The sequence below is a fragment of the Dreissena polymorpha genome, chromosome 8, assembly GCF_020536995.1.
Source record: "Dreissena polymorpha isolate Duluth1 chromosome 8, UMN_Dpol_1.0, whole genome shotgun sequence".
NCBI lineage: Eukaryota > Metazoa > Mollusca > Bivalvia > Myida > Dreissenidae > Dreissena > Dreissena polymorpha.
Window position 1 is genome coordinate 82,050,766 of NC_068362.1, and position 24,049 is coordinate 82,074,814.

Genomic DNA, 24,049 nt, shown 5'->3' on the forward strand with positions numbered 1-24,049 from the left:
TATGATCATTTGAAGGTCAACCATTATCTTTTAAATATGATCGACCATGTTTTAAACATGGTTTTTACTGGAGTCAGTTCACCGCGGATATATTATACATTTAACGTGGACCAACATAAAACACATTGGAATCTATCTAGATCAGCTCCATGCGGGAAATATGAAATATCTCCAATGACTTCGTGTGTTTTGCTTCTCGAGTAGGAAATTTAATTGAGCTTTTCCATTAGGGTTACTCAATGCACCACTGGAAAAGGAAATTAAACAGAAATAAATCAATGCACGTACATTTACAAAATATATGTATTATTAGTTCATTTATACTTTAAACTGTATTATTTTTTATACATGCTTAAACTTGTATTATAACTTTTTATGAACAAAAAAGCACAGAGAAAAATCAGGGACATGCAATTCTTATAATAATATAAGATATTATGACAGGAAAAGTTTCGAGTGAATAAGACATACTTGAATAAGTAAGCGCCTAATACATATTCATCGCATGGTGACCGCAAAGATGGCGATCACTCCGAATGAAGCGAGTTACGTCGTACCTAGGAGTATTAATTTATAAGGGGAAACAATGCAATTGCATATGCCCCTGCATTTAGTTAAATTGATTAAAACAAAATATATAAATACTAAAATCAGCTATGTGATTGCTGCAAAGCATGCTTTTTTTATGCTCGATTGTCTTATTCGAATTGAATTAACATTTATTGTTTACATCGCAAAGTAATAAACATGTATCCATTGTTACTCTCGATTGTTTTTGTTTGTTAACATCTCGGAAATCATGTTAAATATCGATTTTGATAGCGTTGACATTTTTTTGGATAATATGCAAAACTGCAAATAGAAAAATTACGCTTACAGGTTCTTTATATACAATTTCTATTTTAAATTGTGTGATAGTTTACAGCGATTCGTATGTAGTTATATACATAGAAGGGTGTATTAAGTCACGAAGGCACCACATAAGATGTGATATACATTGAATGGACGATTCGTGTTATATTCTATGTATGGACGATTCTTGTTATATCCCCATTTGCTGAGCCCAGTTGAATTTTATTTTTTTCATCACTCTTTGGAAAAACATTAATATGAAAACAACAATATCGTTTTAGTGGAATGCATATTTTTCCGTGTGGGATATTTCCCCAATTGAATATGTAAGAAAGAGGTATTGTCGACTTCGTTTTGCAGCTCAAATCTTTAACATTCTAGAAAGGCAACATACTCACGAGATCATATATTGTAAACATTATAATAAGTGGTTGTGATTGCAATTTCTTTCATGCACACACGTGCTTAAATGGTAAATCGTGTGTATATTAAATAGTAAAATGTGAATAATTTACTTTCTAGAAAACTGTATTGGTGTGACAATACTAACAAAATTGAAGTGGCTGATTACGATGGATCAAACAGGAGAACTATCCTTAGCAGCAGTTATTGTAGCCAAGGAATAGCTTTGGACGCAATCAGTAAGAGGCTCATTTAGCAATATCCTTATTAAAATAATAAAACTAGGATAGTTTAAGTTTAGCAAAAGCATTTAACATAATAAACATGTGTCATAGAAAATAAGTAATATGTAGTACATACACTCAAGATTATGCATTTAGTTTAATAGCAATACTTCCGGATTGTTCCGGAGAAAAATACAACATGTGTGTAAGCACGGCTCGCGTGTGTTTCGTGGTTGTTTTGGGATTACTGTGAGGTTTGGCTAGCGTTCAATACGTTTAATATCAAATTAAAGGCGTTTACACCAACTTTAATCATTAATGTGTTTAGTGTTGCGTTACAATTATTTACCTGTATAATACTGGATACTGGCAACATTAAATTATCCCCTGATATGATGTGTTTTTTAAGTTTCATAATTTCATGTTTTCACATAAAAAATTAGATTTTCACGAACTCCACTGATTATCTTCTCTTTTCAGGGAATGTCATTTACTGGCCTAATGGCTATGCTGGAAGTATAGAGAAAGTAAACTTCGATGGATCAAACAGACAAAATATCACGCTTGCTAATGTGAACTACATCTTAGGGATGGCGGTTGATGGGAATATGATTTACTACGCAATTTACAATGGCAGGTTGTAAACATTAATTAAATTCGACAACTAGAATTTTTATTAATAAGCTTACCAGTGTTGAAATATTGATCACACAGTTATTATTAAACTTTAAGATAATGTACATGTATTAACAAGTAAATGTTATATAGCACCGACATCAATACTTAGCAAGTTAGTGTAATTGCTTCATTATGTTAAGTATGGTTGTATTACACCGTTTCATTTGTATTCCCAGTCTCCCCCAAAAAGAGGGAGGCATATACATTTATAGTATTCGTAGTCAATCTGTTTGTTTTTGGACGTTAGGTCAGTCTGCTAGGATTGCATTTCCGTTAATACTTTTTTAAAGAATGAAATGAGTTTAACATAACCAATTGATACCATACACAATATCATTACCCATACCAAGCGATTTATCGCGTACAACACGTATGGTTGTCTTTAAATTAGCATAGGTCATAGGGTTAGGTAAAACGTTCAGGGGTTAAAATGTTGATTGAACGAAAAAATACTTCTGCTTTTTGTTATCCACGATAATATTAATTTGGCTCTTCTAAGATAATGCATTAATCGCCATGCATTTAATTTGCTCTGTGTAAGTACAAAAATTTAATTAACCCACGTTGTGTAAAAATTGTTACATATCGGCGGTTGTAGCCCAACGTCGCATTTCCATCATCCTGACATTTCTTTATTTCGAGTAATCCAATAAGGCCATAGTCGGATATAAAAATTATTTAAACGAAATTATGTAAGCCAATTTTCCCATGGTTTATAATGTAGTGATAACTGAGTATGTATCATGAATTTCAACGAAAATTGCAAGTTATTGCCATAAGTATATATAGTTAATACTTGTAAACGATTCACCAAAGACAAAGTTTGAGTTAGTGATATGTCCGAAAAAGAGATTGATACTGCGATTATCCATAAAAAGGAGCGCACCTTTATTTATCATTTATGTAATATAACAATTTGGTGATTCAGATTTATGTAAATCTTATAATTCAACATCTGCTTGTCAACAAACGGACATTTTTAGATTTAAACGCATCTTTGGGGGCATTCGTATCAATTCCCTTTACAATGCTGGTTGTTTTTATTTCGCTTTTATTTGGAGTATATTTCGTATTGTTTATAGGTCTGTCTGGGCAATACCAGTAAGTGGTGGGTACCCTCATCAAATCGGAAAAGATGAATTCGGGACATTTTATGAAATCAAGAAAAACAAAAAAGATTATAACAACACAGGTAATCCTTTGTGTGTATTTTTTTAAATTATTGACTATTTCTCAGTACCTATTCTTAAACTGTCCCATTATGGGTTCAAAGAATTGAAATATGTACAGTGTCACTCATATCGACAAACATTTATTTATAGATGCAAGCAACGGGTGCCTACACAACAATGGTGGATGTGACCACATCTGTGTTCCTTTAAGCAATGAAAAAAAACGAACCTGTTTCTGTACAGACGGATACAATAGCTCATCAAACGGATCGTCTTGTATTGGTTATCGTAAGTTGGTTTGCATTTCAATATTTGTCTTGCATGTGTTTATTAAAATTATCCTGTCAAAGTGACTTAACGAAACACAAATAGATATAATTATCCTAAACATGAAGAATAATAGATATGACGGAATCATATGTGTTTGTTGCGTGTTGTTGTGCTGTAACAAGTGCTTTTACTGTGTTGATTTGCTAAAACATTCGTCACATTTCAAAAAAAGGACAAAACGCTATGTTTTGTTTTACCTCCTGGTGCACCTGAAGTTTCACTTAGCTTACGTTGTATGGTAGTTAATTAAATTTCATACGTGGAATCTCTATATGAATATTTTGCTTGGGATTGCATATGGAGTATTTGGAAACAAGGTGAGAGTCACAGCAACGAAAACTAGACGAACTTCCGCTAACTAAATCGATAGCGGATTAAGCTATTTTAGTAAACTTTCAATATAAATATCTCATGTGGAGCCTAAAGAAGTGGTCGTATATTTTCGGTAAGGTCACAACAACCATTACTTAAATAGAACAATCGTTTATGCTCAAAGAAAGAACTGAACTAATGTAATAAAACTGTATGCATAGATGTCTTATATCGAATTCTATCATGCAATTGCAATGAGATGAATATGGTCAATATCACTGTAACTTTAAATTAAAAGCTGTTATTTCAATGATTAAAAAATGACTTAGAAGTGCAACGAAACTTCATATTAAGGAAATAAGCTCAAGTCGATGACAACATACTTTAGACGATGGGCTCGCGTATCAACGGCGGTAGCATTGAACTTGTTGTTTGTGATGCCTTATTTTCTTTGGCATGTAAACAATGTTAAATGGTTATTGTCTGTATTGTTAAATCAAATTCTCGAACTGTTAATTTTATAAAATTGATGGAGCTTATTTTTACTTTTAATTGTGTAAAACAGTTTTGAACGTCTTTACCGATGTGTGTCGCCGTGAATTAATAATCTAAAAAAACGGTGTGTAACATAGTACTTACTCGTTTGTATTAATTGGCTGACACAGAGGAATTACGCCGCGAATTAAAAAAATTGACATGCACAATATTAAGATCCCATGTTGATATTAATATATTGAATACAATCGTTACCCTATCAACAATGTGCATTCGTAGCTTACATTTGAAAACTTCAAACAAAACTTATATTATTGTAAGCACTAAAAATAATCAAACATACTATTTATGAAAAAAGCAAATATAAAATCATTAAACAAAACTTCCTTCTTCAATATAGTTTTCAATGCTCGAAGAAAACGCATTCTGGTCATTATAAATCCAAACAATTCGTGTAATCTCAATTTTTTATTGTCACATAACTAATTTTAATATTTAAGACTTAACAGTTTTCTAATTTGTGTACGTTAATAGTATTTTTTAATATAATCATTGTTTATATCTTATATGTTTACTAATCGGATTAACACTCAATATATAAATGATGGCGTTTATTTTAAAAGACAATCACATATGTAACTTCAAACTGTCGTAGTGAAAACGAAAATACTGAAATTGATTACTGGTTTGATCACATCTTTGTATGAGAGAATGACTTTTCAGTATGTGTAAACACATCAACTGCATTTATTCTCGGCATGGGTACAACACGAAATGTAATTCTAACACCTTTTATAAACCTTTACGTCGTTCAAACTTAGTTGAAAATGGGACAGATACTTATACACCTTTGACGCTTCAGAGTAGGGTCGTTTTTTATATAAACAAATGTTAATTGATTTCACGAGTTTAAATGGACTTGTTTATAGTAAGCATATAATACTAAATCGGAATTTCAAACTAATGGCAGAGATTCAAAAAAGAATGCATGAATCAGCTTCAATCAAGCAAAATGAAACTCCTGAGTGATTTAAATCGTCGTCTTAAATCATGGTATATGTGGTCTGTTGTCGGATTATCCTAACGCAATTTTAATAAAGCCCTAATGCAGTTCAAACATGGCGACGCCACAGACGGTATGACTCTGTTGTTATGATAATTGTATTAATAATTATGTAACATGTCGTAGGCGAATGGTGACCACGTTGTACTGTTGAAATTTGTATTTAAATAGTCTGTCGTATAAAAACGTCAGTACAAGCTTTAAAAAAATTAGTTTTGACCTCTTAGTGTGACTGCTCCTCGTTTGCTTGGGGCTGTGTTCATATACGCTATATTACATAATGTACCGTCGGCACAGGTTAACATTTGTCGTATGCCCAAATTTGCCTTGGAAGCGTGGTCTTGACTTTGTAGCAAGGGACAGATTCTTACACACCCGAGTATTTTTTATTCAATAAAAGACATACAATGCATACATGTTTATGATCATAAAATAAAGTGATACCATGTGGCAGCAATAGTATTAAAACATGTTATACAAGATATGCTAATATATACTTTTTGATCTTGTGTTATTATGTATTTTTGTTCTGTTTGGTTGTTTGTAAAAAAAAACAGAATAGTTATGAATATGGATAAGTTGTATAAAGTGGGTAGGAAGCATACTGGACTTGTTTATGAAAGTTTAATGTGTTTCCATTTTTGTTCAAATATATGAAGTGTATCATTGTTTAGGGCAATTTCTTTTTCAATTTGAATCTTCAGTTTTAAATAATTGATAAAACAGTTCATGGTAGGTCTTTGTTTTCTGTATTTCATGCTGAATATAAAATATTTTATAAAAATAATTATGTAATTCACAGCGTTATTAACCTCTTGTATTTTGAAGCAATTTCCCCCTAAACTGATGTCTAAAAAAGAAAGTTTAATATGTAATTGTTGTTTCTCTAGAAAGGTTGTCAATTGATTCCATAGAGAGTGAATATGTTTTTATTTGTTCGTTTATTTTTGTTTTGCAATTTTGTTTTCTACGAATATTTTTTTTGAACATGGTGTGTTTTTGTATTGGCTACAGCTTTATATCTATGGGTTTACTTTTTATCAATGTGTAGTACATCAGGAAATTATTTGAAATTAAGTTATCAAAAGATCAGAAGTCGTTTATTCTGTAGTCTTACAATTGATCTACATATTTTATGTTAAGTTCAAACCAATGTTTATAGAAAAAAGTTTAATTGTTAGCAGTTATGTCTTTATTGTTCCACAGAATGATTTTACTGTTTTTTTTGGTTTCTAAATTATGAGTAACTCTACACCATGCCGATAGAACATTCGATAGAAATATCTTTTTGGTTGAAATTTCATCTAAGATATTATTGTCGATATTACATTCAAAAAGTAAGGAGTCACCATATGTTTTAAGAAGTTTTGAGTAAGCGAGCTATTTGTCTTGAACATGCCATATGTTTATCACGACCTCTGACTCTTCTTGCAGGGTATTGAATACACTTAACGCGACATCTCGTTCGGGGATCATCAATTTATTGAACAATTTGAACATTTATTCTTACCAGATCTTAGCTATGGTAGTTCCTCATGATATCTTAAGGTGTCCGATTTATAAGGTTAAAATCCGAATACTTTATATTAGCACGTCAATTAGATGAACCGCTGCATCAATCAATAGTGTTAAACGTCACAAGTATTTTGTCCAGATTTGCGTCATGTTTTGTATTTTCGTAGATTCTCGTGCATTGATTTCATTTTCAGCGATATGGTCCATGTATAATGCTTTGAGCGCAAACACGGTTATGTCAAATTTATATATATTCACGAAGTATCAATTTTAGTCCGTTATGGAAATTATCGTGTTGAAACTTCAATCAATGATTTTTTGTGTTGAAATGTCGCATCTCATTGTCGCATTTCCAAATCTGAAATTCATAATAATGACGAACATTTATTAATGCCCCCTTCAGTTATTGTTTAATATCGTCATTACAACTAATAAGGATACCTTATCAAACAAATAAATTATTTACAACGAAAACTATCAGTCAATACCTCAAAAATTACATCAAACAAGTACATGCCAGTTTGAAATCTGCCAGGTCATTTATGTAATTGTATTTATGAATCACAATATCGTTGGTCTACTCTATACAACCTGACAGTTTAATTAATCGATGTGGTTTACATCCCTGGGCTTAATGTTACCTGTGTACCGCCTAAGGCGTCTTATAATTGCTATTTCGACTATCTGGTCTTTGGTTCGTACGTATTTATGTGTATTGGCTATTAAAATATATAACCAAGTACTTTTACTATATAGGAACAGCACATTGTTATACATTAATAAAATCATATCATAACACTAAGGCCATCCTATCGGCATGTCTCATGAGAAGGTCGTGTTTTCTAAACAAACTATTCAAAGAAATCTAATAAAGCAGCATTCTTCCACCATGCGTACAAGCAAATTGCAGGATGGTATCTGTTAAGCTTAACACGCTTAATGACAGAATTAATTCTCTATGTAACTTTTACAACGGATAGCCGATTACAGTGTACCCATAAACTATTGCTTGTACTTTTTAAACAGAAATTTAATGTGCACATATCGTTAGATTATAACTCAGCTACACGCGACAGAAACACACTGAATTCATAATTCACATTACACAAGACCTTTAGTATATATATATATATATATATATATACCGACGCCGCCTATTAATACGCAAAACACATAACATACATATCTACATTATTTTTTCCCCATATATACAAAAGTGAATTACTGTCCTATTCATGTCTAAATTTCTTATTCATTTTATTCTTATAATTCAAAATTCTTTAAATATTCTTGCTTAATTGTACTTTCCTATTTTCAGTATTTTATCATATGCAAACTTTATTCACAAATTTGAAATATTACTAGCATATTCCTCTTTCTTTATTTCAATAAAGAATAAAACCTTCCCATATGTTTGTTAATATGACAATCAAAAAACTATTATAAATAAATCGTTTTTTATGTGTACGTTCCTATTGTTTTCATTCTTAAAATGTAATAACACATGTCAAATTGTTCAACTATTTTTATTTCCACGTACGTTCTAATTCAATGAAAATTGAAAACAATACCAAAAATCTTAAATTTTATTAATTAGTATACTGGAAAAATTGTCCGTACATGATTCTATATTCTTATAAAACATTCCAATGATTATTGTTTTTCAAAAATATGTTTTCATGACGTTTTTTACTTAGTATTTTATGTTTCGTAATTTTTATTTTTCCTTTAATATCTCCAAATGCCATCATTTATAAATAAACTGCCCTTTGATCTTATCCTCTGTCGCGGCCTATCGTGGTTTAACTTTCGGTTCGATACTTTTCATGGCACCAAAACGAGTTTGTGTAACGTAATATCAAATAAACTCAATGAATAATTCTTTGTTCTTTATTCAGTTGTGAACACAAGTTTTCCAAGTCAATTACATATTGTAATCAACTAATAAAATTTCAAGGACATAACAAAATCAGTCTAAATCCATCCCACATGGGGTCCTGAAGATAATCCTCAAGTTTATCAGCTGTGGGTTAGATTCTTCTTTTTAGTAGCTAAAATATTTCTGTTTAAATACAAGTATCGTTACATAAACATGTCTAATTGATGGGTCAAACTAATTTGTTGAACTGCATATACGGGCGTATTTACCATCTGGAAAGTGCACCGACACGAAAACAAACATCAATTAACTATGTAATATTGTCACGATCTATAATAAAACAGACTGAACCCAGTTGCAAGCATGAATTTTCTGTGAAGAAACTAAATAGATAAGTTTTCTTTCTGGCTTCATTGACGTTAATATATTCCATACATTATTGCGAAACCAGGTGTATACATGAATTATGTGACGGTGCTCATGATTAGCTATAGTGACCATTCGCCCTTCGTCCAGTATCGTGCGTCGTATGTCGTTAAGAGTTCAAGAGTTAGCTCGTTACATTGGTGTCATTTTTATCAACTTTTTAGAAACTTGGTGATAATGTTTATCTTGACAAAATATAAGCCAAGTTAGTACCTAATTTAAGCTAGGTGAATACTTAGTCAACACATCAAAACTGAGAAAACTCGTGTTATCATTATACGAAATGCATTACTCAATGTTGATGAAACCATGTTTAAATTTGTTTCTTTATAATATCTAGGTCAAGCTTGACTCTGGTTTAAGTGGGATACAAAAACTATGCCAACAGGCGAAATATTAAAATTACCTCGTCATAAACTTATCAATAAACCAATTTTGACTTAATCGTAAAACAACAATAGGTTATATGCTTAAATCTTGGACAAACTTAGTTAAATATATAAAAGCCACATTTATGACGCAATCTTGTTGAAACTTGGTCAGCATATTTTAACTGGAATTATTGAGGCCATGTTTGAATTTCGGTCAAGTGGGATTAACAACTCGGTAAACATGTACAATCTGAGGAAAGGGTCCTACATTTCTACAAGGCGCTTTTTTCAATTCTGACGACTATTTCTAAGCATAATTATGTAGATATTATCAAAGAAATATTCGAATTCGGGTAATTTTGTGTTCAAAATGAGATCAAATGTTCAAATCCTTTAAAATACTTTCCACCGCTCTTGAAGCCACATTTTTTACTTAACCTAGGATACTTAAATTAACAATATCTGGGTCAAAGTTGAGTTTGTATCAAGCGAGATCAAGCTGTAGACCTTTTTTTTTCAAACAAATTGTTACCATTATTGAAACAACATTTTAACTTCAATTTAAATGACAAGTAATCAGAAAGTGGATATCGCCAAGATTATAAAGCCGATTTTAAATTTTTCATCAAATATGAACTTTAAAAGAGCTAGGTCATCAGATAAATTCTTTTCAAAACATTGTAACAACTAAAGACGCTGCTTCATTATTCAATGTTATTCAGCTCGTTTTTCAACTGTGACCGAATATGATATTGAAAAACAAAACTAGATCATCAGGTAAATTTGAAATCAATTTGTAAACGATATTTTTCATTCGTTTTTATTAAACACCAAGCTCAACGTATGAACTAAAGCTGCCCTTTACAGCATTTTTTATATAATCAGTAATTGTTGATTGATGACAGTTCATGCTCGCTTTGCAAATGCACAGTATACGTCAACGACTTACCAATCGACGTCAATGCACTTACCAAATACACATAAACTCACGTCTCATGAAATTTAATTCGGATTTGGTTCAATTAATTTGCGTCATCCCAATTTGTTTGTTAATTATGTGTTGGTATTTCTTAACCAGCTTAATTGTGTATGTCTGTTAGGGTCTAACACAACTGAACAACAGGGCGCATCGATATTATTACTTATAGGGCACGCAGGGGTCCTGTCCGGATGAATACTTGTCTGACTTGAATATTTTTCAATTGTAATATTTTACGGACTTGAAAGCGTTTTGTTGATAAATAAATACACAATGAATAGTTCATCTTCTGTAAGTGTATGGGCCTTTGTTCCACCGAATTGCGCATCATAAATCATAATAAATCTAGTTACGTACGTTTTTGTAACTGAGTGAAAATAAATATTTACGGACGCACGCGGCAGTTTAGTTTTACGCAAATGTGTTTTGACTGTAACACCGGTTGCGCAATAAGTGTATGCTTTTTCAGATATTCAAATAAAAACGGGATGCATATTCAATAAGGGAAATATACCAAGAAATAAAGTATTATGAAGGTTAGAAAATTGATAAACAAGTTATAGCCCCATAGCAACACAGTAAGAATCTATCGCCATTCATGCGACTACAAAAACCTTTTTAATCGCATGCTTATTACAACAAGCAAGAATCTCATTACGGAAAACAGTCCATACTTCCTTATAACTGAAAATGTTTTTGTCGCAAGTACGACTTGTTTAAAACTGATAGCTTTCCTTCAAATTAAGCAATTTGTCATTGAATCATCACATATTTAAAACTTGCCATCACAGTGAATGTGTTATATATAAAATATAATCAAAATCGTTATGTGCGTTTCATGATATGCTTCAAAATAAATCGGAAAACTTTAATTTACAACATAGAATATCTAATGAATTAAAATTATCCATCCTCGACGCTCTGATACTTCTGAACCATGTGCGGATGTTGGTGCATGCCGCACGTGTATATAATACTTGCATATTATTATTTTTTTCGCTTAATTTTTTTCTCTCTGACCAATATGATTCGCAAAAAAACTAAGATTGTGTTTATTTTTGATAAGCAATTGATTAGAAAAAACATTGATGTACTCTAAGGCATTTACAGGCTGGTCAATCGTTAAGCAAATTATTTGAACGTTCGCCGGTACCGCACGTGCTAGCCATTTATAATACACTCATAACGTCATATTACACGAATGCAATCAAATCTAAATCTTTCTACATAAACATAGTGTAACCTTTTTTTATTTTTCTGACACGCTGAAATACTTAAGACAAGACACGGGATCACGTAGCATTGGGGAACTTGATGAGGCCCGTATTCTGGAATAGGAAAACAGCAGCCTTTAAATACAAGTATATGATGGATTCTCAATAAGATATATTCTTCTTAACATCTTGACAGACCAATGACCTTTATTTAGTGCATTTTCAGTCGTTATGTGTTAGCATTTATTGTTTGACTGCGAGTTGTATAAATATCCGGCCCTCTAAAGGCGGAGGGATATAGAATTGGCCTTGTTCGTTAGTACGTCAGTTCGTCCGCCAGTCTGTCACAAACAAAATGTTGCGGGGGATATCAATTTAACAAATTTGCTTGTTTATCTGTTTTCTTATTTCGTTTTGATAACCCACGAGCCATTTAGTTATTTTGGAATGAAATCTATATGCGGGAAGGTATTACAAGTTGAAAGTAAGAAATTATATATTTTTTAATTTTCCGATTAGCTTTGTTGATATCCATTTGATGTTTTTTGGTATTAAATGAAATTGTAATCATGATTATTAGTGGAGTCATATGGTGAAATGATTGTTCATTTTTTGAAAAAAGCAACAAACTTGGCACATTTGTAGAATAAAGTATTTTATTCAATTTTAGCTATGGACCCATCTCCAATTTTCAAGATGGCCGCCATTTTTAAGATGGCCGCCAAGATGGCCGCCAAAAATTTAAGAAATTCCATGTTACTGCCATATTTGATTAAAATATTCAGTTTTTGGCATTGAAATTAGCTGTTTTATGTCATTAATTAATTAAAATATGATTTTACGTTGAAAAAATGAATGGAATATTGCATATAAGTCAAAATGGCTTCCAAAATGGCCGCCTAAATACAAAAAATATGATTTTTCTACTCCAATCTATAATTTCAATATTCACAGAACGTATGTTATATAAGCAAGTGTTTTTCTTTTTTGTATTTACAGATACCTTCATTGGATAATATTCTAAATATATATTCAGTCTTTAAATTAAAAAAAATAACTGCATTTAACGAGTCCATACTACCAGACCTTAGAGCTGCCTTAAAATCTATCCGCGATCACATGCTCCACCACACAGACAAAGAGCTGTACACAACAAGTCAGCTTTTATACACTTGCACATCACACGGCAACCAATCTGGGGACTGCAGCCACACTTCAGTAACTCCTGGCACGACTCTGATGCTTGCGGTAGTGCTGTCCAGAACGGTACCCAAGTGTCATCCTGGCCTCTTACCCAACCCCAATTACTTGGACAAGGGAGTTCTGGTGAGGGCAATTGTGCCTGTCCCCAGCAGTATCCAGCCTGGTATGCGGTACGCTTAGTGTGTTGCAGTAGGGCTGCTTGTGTTGGTGGAATTCCATCTATTGATCTACCTTTGCGTGTGAAGAGGTCCTTTCGGGCATCATTAATACTTTCAGCAGAATTCGAACGATCATACATTAGTATAACAAAACGTTCCAACGTTGGCATGATAGTGGCAATCGATTCGTCTGTTGGAGTTTGACCGAGAATCTTAAAAGCTTCTGTTGCGGCTCCATATGCCTTCAACGTTCCCCATGCTGTTCTTTTACCTTAACCACTGAATGCTGAGGTCTGGTCACATCCAGTAAATGCATGGAATGCCAATAGACTGCTCGTGATATCCTGACCAAGAACATTACACAGTTTATGTACAGGTATATATCTAAACTGTTTTCCTGTGCCAAATGCTATCCAAAGTTCTTCTACATTCATATGTTGAAAAGCTGATGTAGCTATGACAACTACATCTGTATCAACTGTTCTTATTAGGATTTTCTTATTGTTCTGGTTGGCAGCATGATTCGCATGAAGTAAGAGTCTTGTATCTGCTTCTTCATGTGTACATGGGGATAGGCTACTGCTTTCTTTGATCGGTACATTACTCATAACGTTTTTACCTTTGGTGGTGATAATCTGCTTATCTATTTCACAAGTCACTGTAATCACCTGATCAGCTAAATATCCGAATAGCTCAGTTTTGTTTTCGTTCACTCGAAGAAATGCTTCCCAACTTCCAGGAACTCTGGTATCTGGCTGAACTCTTCTACGGATACCATGCCCACGCTTGCCTCTTGCTGCAGATTGTAGACTATTTGTTCGGTATTCATCCCATACAATATCCACTCTAGAAACACTCTGTATTTCACGCGCAACAAAAGGCATGAACACATTCTGCGCATACCCCTGAAATGTTTTACAACCATTTGGCTTCAGCATGTTAATAATGGCTGCACCGTCCAGAATCTTCACATCTACAGCTGGCGTTTCATGTTCGGAAGCACATACTTGTTCCAGGCAATCTAATAGTTCAGACTTACTTCCAAATCTTAGATGTCCAAACTGTGCAATTGAAGGCGGATATCTGCTGTTTTAATGCTCGAAAAACTCTTCCCGGTCTCCTTTGCGCACTTGGCAAGATACATATAATTTTGAAAACAGTGAGCAAGCGTCTTTTAGTGACGAAATTTCCTGTTTCTCTTTGCTCTTTTCTCTAACTGTTGGCCTGCGGAATAACGGGAATCTATTCTGCTTTATAAGATCTGTGACTGGTATAATTCTGGTATCAAAACGCTCTGTTATGAAGGTTTCATACTGTTCTTTCCCGACTCTTTCTATTCGCCTCACTGTTTCCTTCACCTGATCATCAAGTATGTCTCGAGTATCTAATACTAGTAGATCCTTACTGTAATCTGAGAATGGATTCCCCAAGTCTTCGATGACTGTGCACAATGTCTTTACCTGATCTTTAAATCTTCCTTGCGTACTTTTGTTCTGTTCATGATGTTTTGTATCTTTATCATTGTTTTGTGTACTCTGAAATTCATGTCCTTGTTCGAATTCTTGTACAGCTCTTGCTAATTCTGGTCCTGATACCAGTCATCTCAAAAGCTGGTCTGAGTTTTCAGTAAGGCCAATAGCACCGCCATCACCTTTTACCAGTTTATTGTTCTGTTCATGGGCTTGATCAATGGGGATTGAGGAGAAAGCATGGTGAGACTTGCTGATAACGAAGCGTCCATTTTCAAACTGCTCAGCAACACCTGGGTGTAATTTATCTAAATTCATCATGTCACGAACATGTACTGATAACCACCGTGCATAGTTTGGATGGTCTAGGGCAAAGAACCACGGTAAAAGGTTTGTGACTGCATGTTTGTACAGCTTGAAATTTCTTTCACGTAATGATCTCACAAACATAAGAAGTGACTGTTCTAGTTTCACAGTAAGCGACCAGAACAGAAATTGAGGACTTTCATTTTCTCTTTGTATTCGCCAAGCGTCAAACTTAACATCTGCTACTTCTGGATCTTGAACATTGGATTCAAGGAAGGACTGATGTGCCCTAAACATCAAAATGTACAATGCACATGCTGTTACCTGGTGAGCATGTCGTGATCGAGAAACATGTGACGCTTTCAGGAACGAATCGGCTGTGCCTGCAGAAGCAATATCTGCTTGTAAAAGTGCATGTGTCCAACCACTATCCTGAAGCCAGTCACCTATAGTTTTCAACACAGCCATCTCAATATGAAGACCTCCAAGCATAGTCACTAACTTGGATTCTCCGTATATGTCAGGATAGTCCCACTGTATCTGTTTGGCTATGGCATAGAGTGGCTGATCGAACGCAATAACTGGGACTTGTACAGGGTTTAAGTACTGCACAACGCTCCCTATAATACTCATTGAATGTCGTATCATGGACACAGACTTCGCTTCTTCCTTGAACAGTGGCAATAAAGCTCCTATGTCAGCTGGGGAATCATATCTGAAAGATATTATAAACAGTTCAGTAATAAGACAATGCACCTGTATAAATGCAAACGTGTAAGCTGATTGTCTTAAGGCTCCGAGGAAGGTACGGTTTCCACTACCAAGTTACCTTACCTTAATGAAGGATATTAATTAATTAATTTATTTATTTATTATAGTTAGATTACCTGCGGGTGACTTCGCTGGCATGAAATGCTGACCACGATATCGCCATATCCTGAGATTCTATAAACTCAGCATCATTCCTCACATGTTCCAACCACCAAAATTTAACAAGCAGAACAATATATTAAGATACCTTAAATTCTTGAATAATTCATGCTTTCGATATAAATGCTACCAAGTTTGATACGACTCTGTCTCAAAATTGAAAATCGTATAGAAGGATCATTTAATAAGAGTGCTTTTTTCTTGTTCATGTACTGATAATAAAGGATGTCCACAAATGACTTATGGTTTTAATTTTGCTGGCGAATGATACTATGAAATGATAATATCTTACAGTGCATTAAATTGTGAATAGTTTTTATAACATTGTAAAGGTATAAAATTTAGCATGAATAAGACAATCCTATATTGTTTTACTTCATGTACCTATTTTCTGTTTGAAGGGCTTGTGGGATTTGTTGACAGTCACTTGCAAATGGTTTGCTCATCTCGGGAATTCAAGTTTTTCTGTGAATAGCAACAGGTGGTATGCTGGCATAGGAATCCGGAAGCTGTCTTAATCTAGTTTGCTGGTTATCTTTGCTGTTTACATTTACACTTCTGGCTTCTCCTGGATACTCTTTGGTCGGGTGCTGGAAAATAGAAATTCCAGTGCCATGGAATGAACCTTGTGCTGTAGTGGAACTAGGATTATGGTCAATATTGTCTACAGCACCAGTAGTAAATATATGTTTGCGGAGTATAGAAGGGCACACAATATTTTCCTTCTAAAATTGATCACACACACTGTTACCCATCTTTGTTGAAAGGTCCATTACTCTGTTATAGGAAATAGACATTCCAAGATCATTGAGTTTGTCAATAATACCACCATATATACAAAAGTGAATTACTGTCCTATTCATGTCTAAATTTCTTATTCATTTTATTCTTATAATTCAAAATTCTTCAAATATTCTTGCTTAATTGTACTTTGCTATTTTCAGTATTTTATCATATGCAAACTTTATTCACAAATTTGAAATATTACTAGCATTTTCCTCTTTCTTTATTTCAATAAAGAATAAAACCTTCCCATATGTTTGTTAATATGACAATCAAAAAACTATTATAAATAAATCGTTTTTTATGTGTACGTTCCTATTGTTTTCATTCTTAAAATGTAATATCACATGTCAAATTGTTCAACTATTTTTATTTCCACGTACGTTCTAATTCAATGAAAATTGAAAACAATACCAAAAATCTTAAATTTTATTAATTAGTATACTGGAAAAATTGTCCGTACATGATTCTATATTCTTATAAAACATTCCAATGATTATTGTTTTTCAAAAATATGTTTTCATGACGTTTTTTACTTAGTATTTTATGTTTCGTAATTTTTATTTTTCCTTTAATATCTCCAAATGCCATTATTTATAAATAAACTGCCCTTTGATCTTATCCTCTGTCGTGGCCTATCGTGGTTTAACTTTCGGTTCGATACTTTTCATGGCACCAAAACGAGTTTGTGTAACGTAATAACAAATAAACTCAATGAATAATTCTTTGTTCTTCATTCAGTTGTTAACACAAGTTTTCCAAGTCAATTACATATTGTAATCAACTAATAAAATTTTAAGGACATAACAAAATTAGTCTAAATCCACCCCACATGGGGTCCTGAAGATAATCCTCAAGTTTATCTGCTGTGGGTTAGATTCTTCTTTTTAGTAGCTAAAATATTTCTGTTTAAATACAAGTATCGTTACATAAACATGTCTAATTGATGGGTCAAACTAATTTGTTGAACTGCATATACGGGCGTATTTACCATCTGGAAAGTGCACCGACACGAAAACAAACATCAATTAACTATGTAATATTGTCACGATCTATAATAAAACAGACTGAACCCAGTTGCAAGCATGAATTTACTGTGAAGAAACTAAATAGATAAGTTTTCTTTCTGGCTTCATTGACGTTAATATATTCCATACATTATTGCGAAACCAGGTGTATACATGAATTATGTGACGGTGCTCATGATTAGCTATAGTGACCATTCGCCCTTCGTCCAGTATCGTGCGTCGTATGTCGTTAAGAGTTCAAGAGTTAGCTCGTTACATTGGTGTCATTTTTATCAACTTTTTAGAAACTTGGTGATAATGTTAATCTTGACAAAATATAAGCCAAGTTAGTACCTAATTCAAGCTAGGTGAATACTTAGTCAACACATCAAAACTAAGAAAACTCGTGTTATCATTATACGAAATGCATTACTCAATGTTGATGAAACCATGTTTAAATTTGTTTCTTTATAATATCTAGGTCAAGCTTGACTCTGGTTTAAGTGGGATACAAAAACTATGCCAACAGGCAAAATATTAAAATTACCTCGTCATAAACTTATCAATAAACCAATTTTGACTTAATCGTAAAACAACAATAGGTTATATGCTTAAATCTTGGACAAACTTAGTTAAATATATAAAAGCCACATTTATGACGCAATCTTGTTGAAACTTGGTCAGCATATTTTAACTGGAATTATTGAGGCCATGTTTGAATTTCGGTCAAGTGGGATTAAAAACTCGATAAACATGTACAATCTGAGGAAAGGGTCCTTCATTTGTACAAGGCGCTTTTTTCAATTCTGACGACTATTTCTAAGCATAATTATGTAGATATTATCAAAGAAATATTCGAATTCGGGTAAGTTTGTGTTCAAAATGAGATCACATGTTCAATTCCTTTAAAATACTTTCCACCGCTCTTGAAGCCACATTTTTTACTTAACCTAGGATACTTAAATTAACAATATCTGGGTCAAAGTTGAGTTTGTATCAAGCGAGATCAAGCTGTAGACCTTTTTTTTCAAACAAATTGTTACCAGTATTGAAACAACATTTTAACTTCAATTTAAATGACAAGTTATCAGAAAGTGGATATCGCCAAGATTATAAAGCCGATTTTAAATTTTTCATCAAATATGAACTTTAAAAGATAAATTCTTTTCAAAACATTGTTACAACTAAAGACGCTGCTTCATTATTCAATGTTATTCAGCTCGTTTTTCAACTGTGACTGAATATGATATTGAAAAACAAAACTAGATCATCAGGTAAATTTCAAATCAATTTGTAAACGATATTTTTCATTCGTTTTTATTAAACACCAAGCTCAACGTATGAACTAAAGCTGCCCTTTACAGCATTTTTTATATAATCAGTAATTGTTGATTGATGACAGTTCATGCTCGCTCTGCAAATGCACAGTATACGTCAACGACTTACCAATCGACGTCAATGCACTTACCAAATACACATAAACTCACGTCTCATGAAATTTAATTCGGATTTGGTTCAATTAATTTGCGTCATCCAAATTCGTTTTTTAATTATGTGTTGGTATTTCTTAACCAACTTAATTGTGTATGTCTGTTAGGGTCTAACACAACTGAACAACAGGGCGCATCGATATTATTACTTATAGGGCACGCAGGGGTCCTGTCCGGATGAATACTTGTCTGACTTGAATATTTTTCAATTGTAATATTTTACGGACTTGAAAGCGTTTTGTTGATAAATAAATACACAATGAATAGTTCATCTTCTGTAAGTGTATGGGCCTTTGTTCCACCGAATTGCGCATCATAAATCATAATAAATCTAGTTACGTACGTTTTTGTCACTGAGTGAAAATAAATATTTACGGACGCACGCGGCAGTTTAGTTTTACGCAAATGTGTTTTGACTGTAACACCGGTTGCGCAATAAGTGTATGCTTTTTCAGATATTCAAATAAAAACGGGATGCATATTCAATAAGGGAATTATACCAAGAAATAAAGTATTATGAAGGTAAGAAAATTGATAAACAAGTTGTAGCCCCATAGCAACACAGTAAGAATCTATCGCCATTCATGCGACTACAAAAACCTTTTTAATCGCATGCTTATTACAACAAGCAAGAATCTCATTACGGAAAACAGTCCATACTTCCTTATAACTGAAAATGTTTTTGTCGCAAGTACGACTTGTTTAAACTGATAGCTTTCCTTCAAATTAAGCAATTTGTCATTGAATCATCACATATTTAAAACTTGCCATCACAGTGAGTGTGTTATATATAAAATATAATCAAAATCGTTATGTGCGTTTCATGTTATGCTTCAAAATAAATCGGAAAACTTTAATTTACAACATAGAATATCTAATGAATTAAAATTATCCATCCTCGACGCTCTGATACTTCTGAACCATGTGCGGATGTTGGTGCATGCCGCACGTGTATATAATACTTGCATATTATTATTTTTTTCGCTTAATTTATTTCTCTCTGACCAATATGATTCGGAAAAAAAACTTAGATTGTGTTTAATTTTGATAAGCAATTGATTAGAAAAAACATTGATGTACACTTAGGCATTTACAGGCTGGTCAATTGTTAAGCAAATTATTTGAACGTTCGCCGGTACCGCACGTGCTAGCCATTTATAATACACTCATAGCGTCATATTACACGAATGCAATCAAATATAAATCTTTCTACATTAATATAGTGTAACATTTTTTTTATTTTTCTGACACGCTGAAATACTTAAGACAAGACACGGGATCACGTAGCATTGGGGAACTTGATGAGGCCCGTATTCTGGAATAGGAAAACAGCAGCCTTAAAATACAAGTATATGATGGATTCTCAATAAGATATATTCTTCTTAACATCTTGACAGACCAATGACCTTTATTTAGTGCATTTTCAGTCGTTATGTGTTAGCATTTATTGTTTGACTGCGAGTTGTATAAATATCCGGCCGTCTAAAGGCGGAGGGATATAGAATTGGCCTTGTCCGTTAGTACGTCAGTTCGTCCGCCAGTCTGTCACAAACAAAATGTTGCGGGGGATATCAATTTAACAAATTTGCTTGTTTATCTGTTTTTTTATTTCTTTTTGATAACCCACGAGCCATTTAGTTATTTTGGAATGAAATCTATATGCGGGAAGGTATTACAAGTTGAAAGTAAGAAATTATATATTTTTTTAATTTTCCGATTAGCTTTGTTGATATCCATTTGATGTTTTTTGGTATTAAATGAAATTGTAATCATGATTATAAGTGGGGTCATATGGTGAAATGATTGTTCATTTTTTGATAAAAGCAACAAACTTGGCACATTTGTAGAATAAAGTATTTTATTCAATTTTAGCTATGGACCCATCTCCAATTTTCAAGATGGCCGCCATTTTCAAGATGGCCGCCAAAATGGCCGCCAAAAATTCAAGAAATTCCATGTTACTGCCATATTTGATTAAAATATTCAGTTTTTTGCATTGAAATTAGCTGTTTTATGTCATTAATTAATTAAAATATGATTTTACGTGGAAAAAATGAATGGAATATTGCATATAAGTCAAAATGGCTTCCAAAATGGCCGCCTAAAGTAAAAAAAATAGGATTTTTCTACTCCAATCTATAATTTCAATATTCACAGAACGTATGTTATATAAGCAAGTGTTTTTGTTTTTTGTATTTACAGATACCTTCATTGGATAATATTCTAAATATATTTTCAGTCTTTAAATTTAAAAAAATAACTGCATTTAACGAGTCCATACTACCAGACCTTAGAGCTGCCTTAAAATCTATACGCGATCACATGCTCCACCACACAGACAAAGAGCTGTACACAACAAGTCAGCTTTTATACACTTGCACATCACACGGCAACCAATCTGTGGACTGCAGCCACACTTCAGTAACTCCTGGCACGACTCTGATGCTTGCGGTAGTGCTGTCCAGAACGGTACCCAAGTGTCATCCTGGCCTCTTACCCAACCCCAATTACTTGGACAAGGGAGTTCTGGTGAGGGCAATTGTGCCTGTCCCCAGCAGTATCCAGCCTGGTATGCGGTACGCTTAGTGTGTTGCAGTAGGGCTGCTTGTGCTGGTGGAATTCCATCTATTGATCTACCTTTGCGTGTGAAGAGATCCTTTCGGGCATCATTAATACTGTCAGCAGAATTCGAACGATCATACATTAGTATAACAAAACGTTCCAACGTTGGCATGATAGTGGCAATCGATTCGTCTGTTGGAGTTTGACCGAGAATCTTAAAAGCTTCTGTTGCGGCTCCATATGCCTTCAACGTTTCCCATGCTGTTCTTTTACCTTTACCACTGAATGCTGAGGTCTGGTCACATCCAGTAAATGCATGGAATGCCAATAGACCGCTCGTGATATCCTGACCAAGAACATTACACAGTGTATGTACAGGTATATATCTAAACTGTTTTCCTGTGCCAAATGCTATCCAAAGTTCTTCTACATTCATATGTTGAAAAGCTGATGTAGCTATGACAACTACATCTGTATCAACTGTTCTTATTAGGATATTCTTATTGTTCTGGTTGGCAGCATGATTCGCATGAAGTAAGAATCTTGTATCTGCTTCTTCATGTGTACATGGGGATAGGCTACTGCTTTCTTCGATCGGTACATTACTCAGAACGTTTTTACCTTTGGTGGTGATAATCTGCTTATCTATTTCACAAGTCACTGTAATCACCTGATCAGCTAAATATCCGAATAGCTCAGTTTTGTTTTCGTTCACTCGAAGAAATGCTTCCCAACTTCCAGGAACTCTGGTATCTGGCTGAACTCTTCTACGGATACCATGCCCACGCTTGCCTCTTGCTGCAGATTGTAGACTATTTGTTCGGTATTCATCCCATACAATATCCACTCTAGAAACACTCTGTACTTCACGCGCAACAAAAGGCATGAACACATTCTGCGCATACCCCTGAAATGTTTTACAACCATTTGGCTTCAGCATGTTAATAATGGCTGCACCGTCCAGAGTCTTCACATCTACAGCTGGCGTTTCATGTTCGGAAGCACATACTTGTTCCAGGCAATTTAATAGTTCAGACTTACTTCCAAATCTTAGATGTCCAAACTGTGCAATTGAAGGCGGATATGATGATGGAAAAACTCTTCCAGGTGTCCTGTGCGCACTTGGCAAGATACATATAATTTTGAAAACAGTGAGCAAGCGTCCTTTAGTGACGAAATTTGCTGTTTCTCTTTGCTCTTTTCTCTTATTGTTGGTTTGCTATAAAAGGGGAATCTATTCTGCTTTATAGGATCTGTGACTGGTATAATTCTGGTATCAAAACGCTCTGTTATGAAGGTTTCATACTGTTCTTTCCCGACTCTTTCTATTCGCCTCACTGTTTCCTTCACCTGATCATCAAGTATGTCTCGAGTATCTAATACTAGTAGATCCTTACTGTAATCTGAGAATGGATTCCCCAAGTCTTCGATGACTGTGCACAATGTCTTTACCTGATTTTTAAATCTTCCTTGCGTACTTTTGTTCTGTTCATGATGTTTTGTATCTTTATCATTGTTTTGTGTACTCTGAAATTCATGTCCTTGTTCGAATTCTTGTACAGCTCTTGCTAATTCTGGTCCTGATACCAGTCATCTCAAAAGCTGGTCTGAGTTTTCAGTAAGGCCAATAGCACCGCCATCACCTTTTACCAGTTTATTGTTCTGTTCATGGGCTTGATCAATGGGGATTGAGGAGAAAGCATGGTGAGACTTGCTGATAACGAAGCGTCCATTTTCAAACTGCTCAGCAACACCTGGGTGTAATTTATCTAAATTCATCATGTCACGAACATGTACTGATAACCACCGTGCATAGTTTGGATGGTCTAGGGCAAAGAACCACGGTAAAAGGTTTGTGACTGCATGTTTGTACAGCTTGAAATTTCTTTCACGTAATGATCTCACAAACATAAGAAGTGACTGTTCTAGTTTCACAGTAAGCGACCAGAACAGAAATTGAGGACTTTCATTTTCTCTTTGTATTCGCCAAGCGTCAAACTTAACATCTGCTACTTCTGGATCTTGAACATTGGATTCAAGGAAGGACTGATGTGTCCTATACATCAAAATGTACAATGCACATGCTGTTACCTGGTGAGCATGTCGTGATCGAGAAACATGTGACGCTTTCAGGAACGAATCGGCTGTGCCTGCAGACGCAATATCTGCTTGTAAAAGGGCATGTGTCCAACCACTATCCTGAAGCCAGTCACCTATAGTTTTCAACAC

The 24,049-nt window shown here is 34.0% G+C and overlaps 1 protein-coding gene across 3 annotated transcripts in view; it reads left to right on the forward strand.

Annotated features, from left to right (window-relative positions):
* Positions 1-24,049, forward strand: part of LOC127842822 (deleted in malignant brain tumors 1 protein-like) — a 70,830-nt gene that overhangs the window by 22,300 nt on the left and 24,481 nt on the right. For all 3 annotated transcript variants that reach the window (XM_052372569.1, XM_052372567.1, XM_052372568.1), the window contains 4 exons: positions 1,375-1,493; positions 1,959-2,115; positions 3,239-3,348; positions 3,479-3,616. The gene's annotated coding sequence lies outside the window, so the exon portion shown is untranslated. The remainder of the gene's footprint in view (positions 1-1,374; positions 1,494-1,958; positions 2,116-3,238; positions 3,349-3,478; positions 3,617-24,049) is intronic.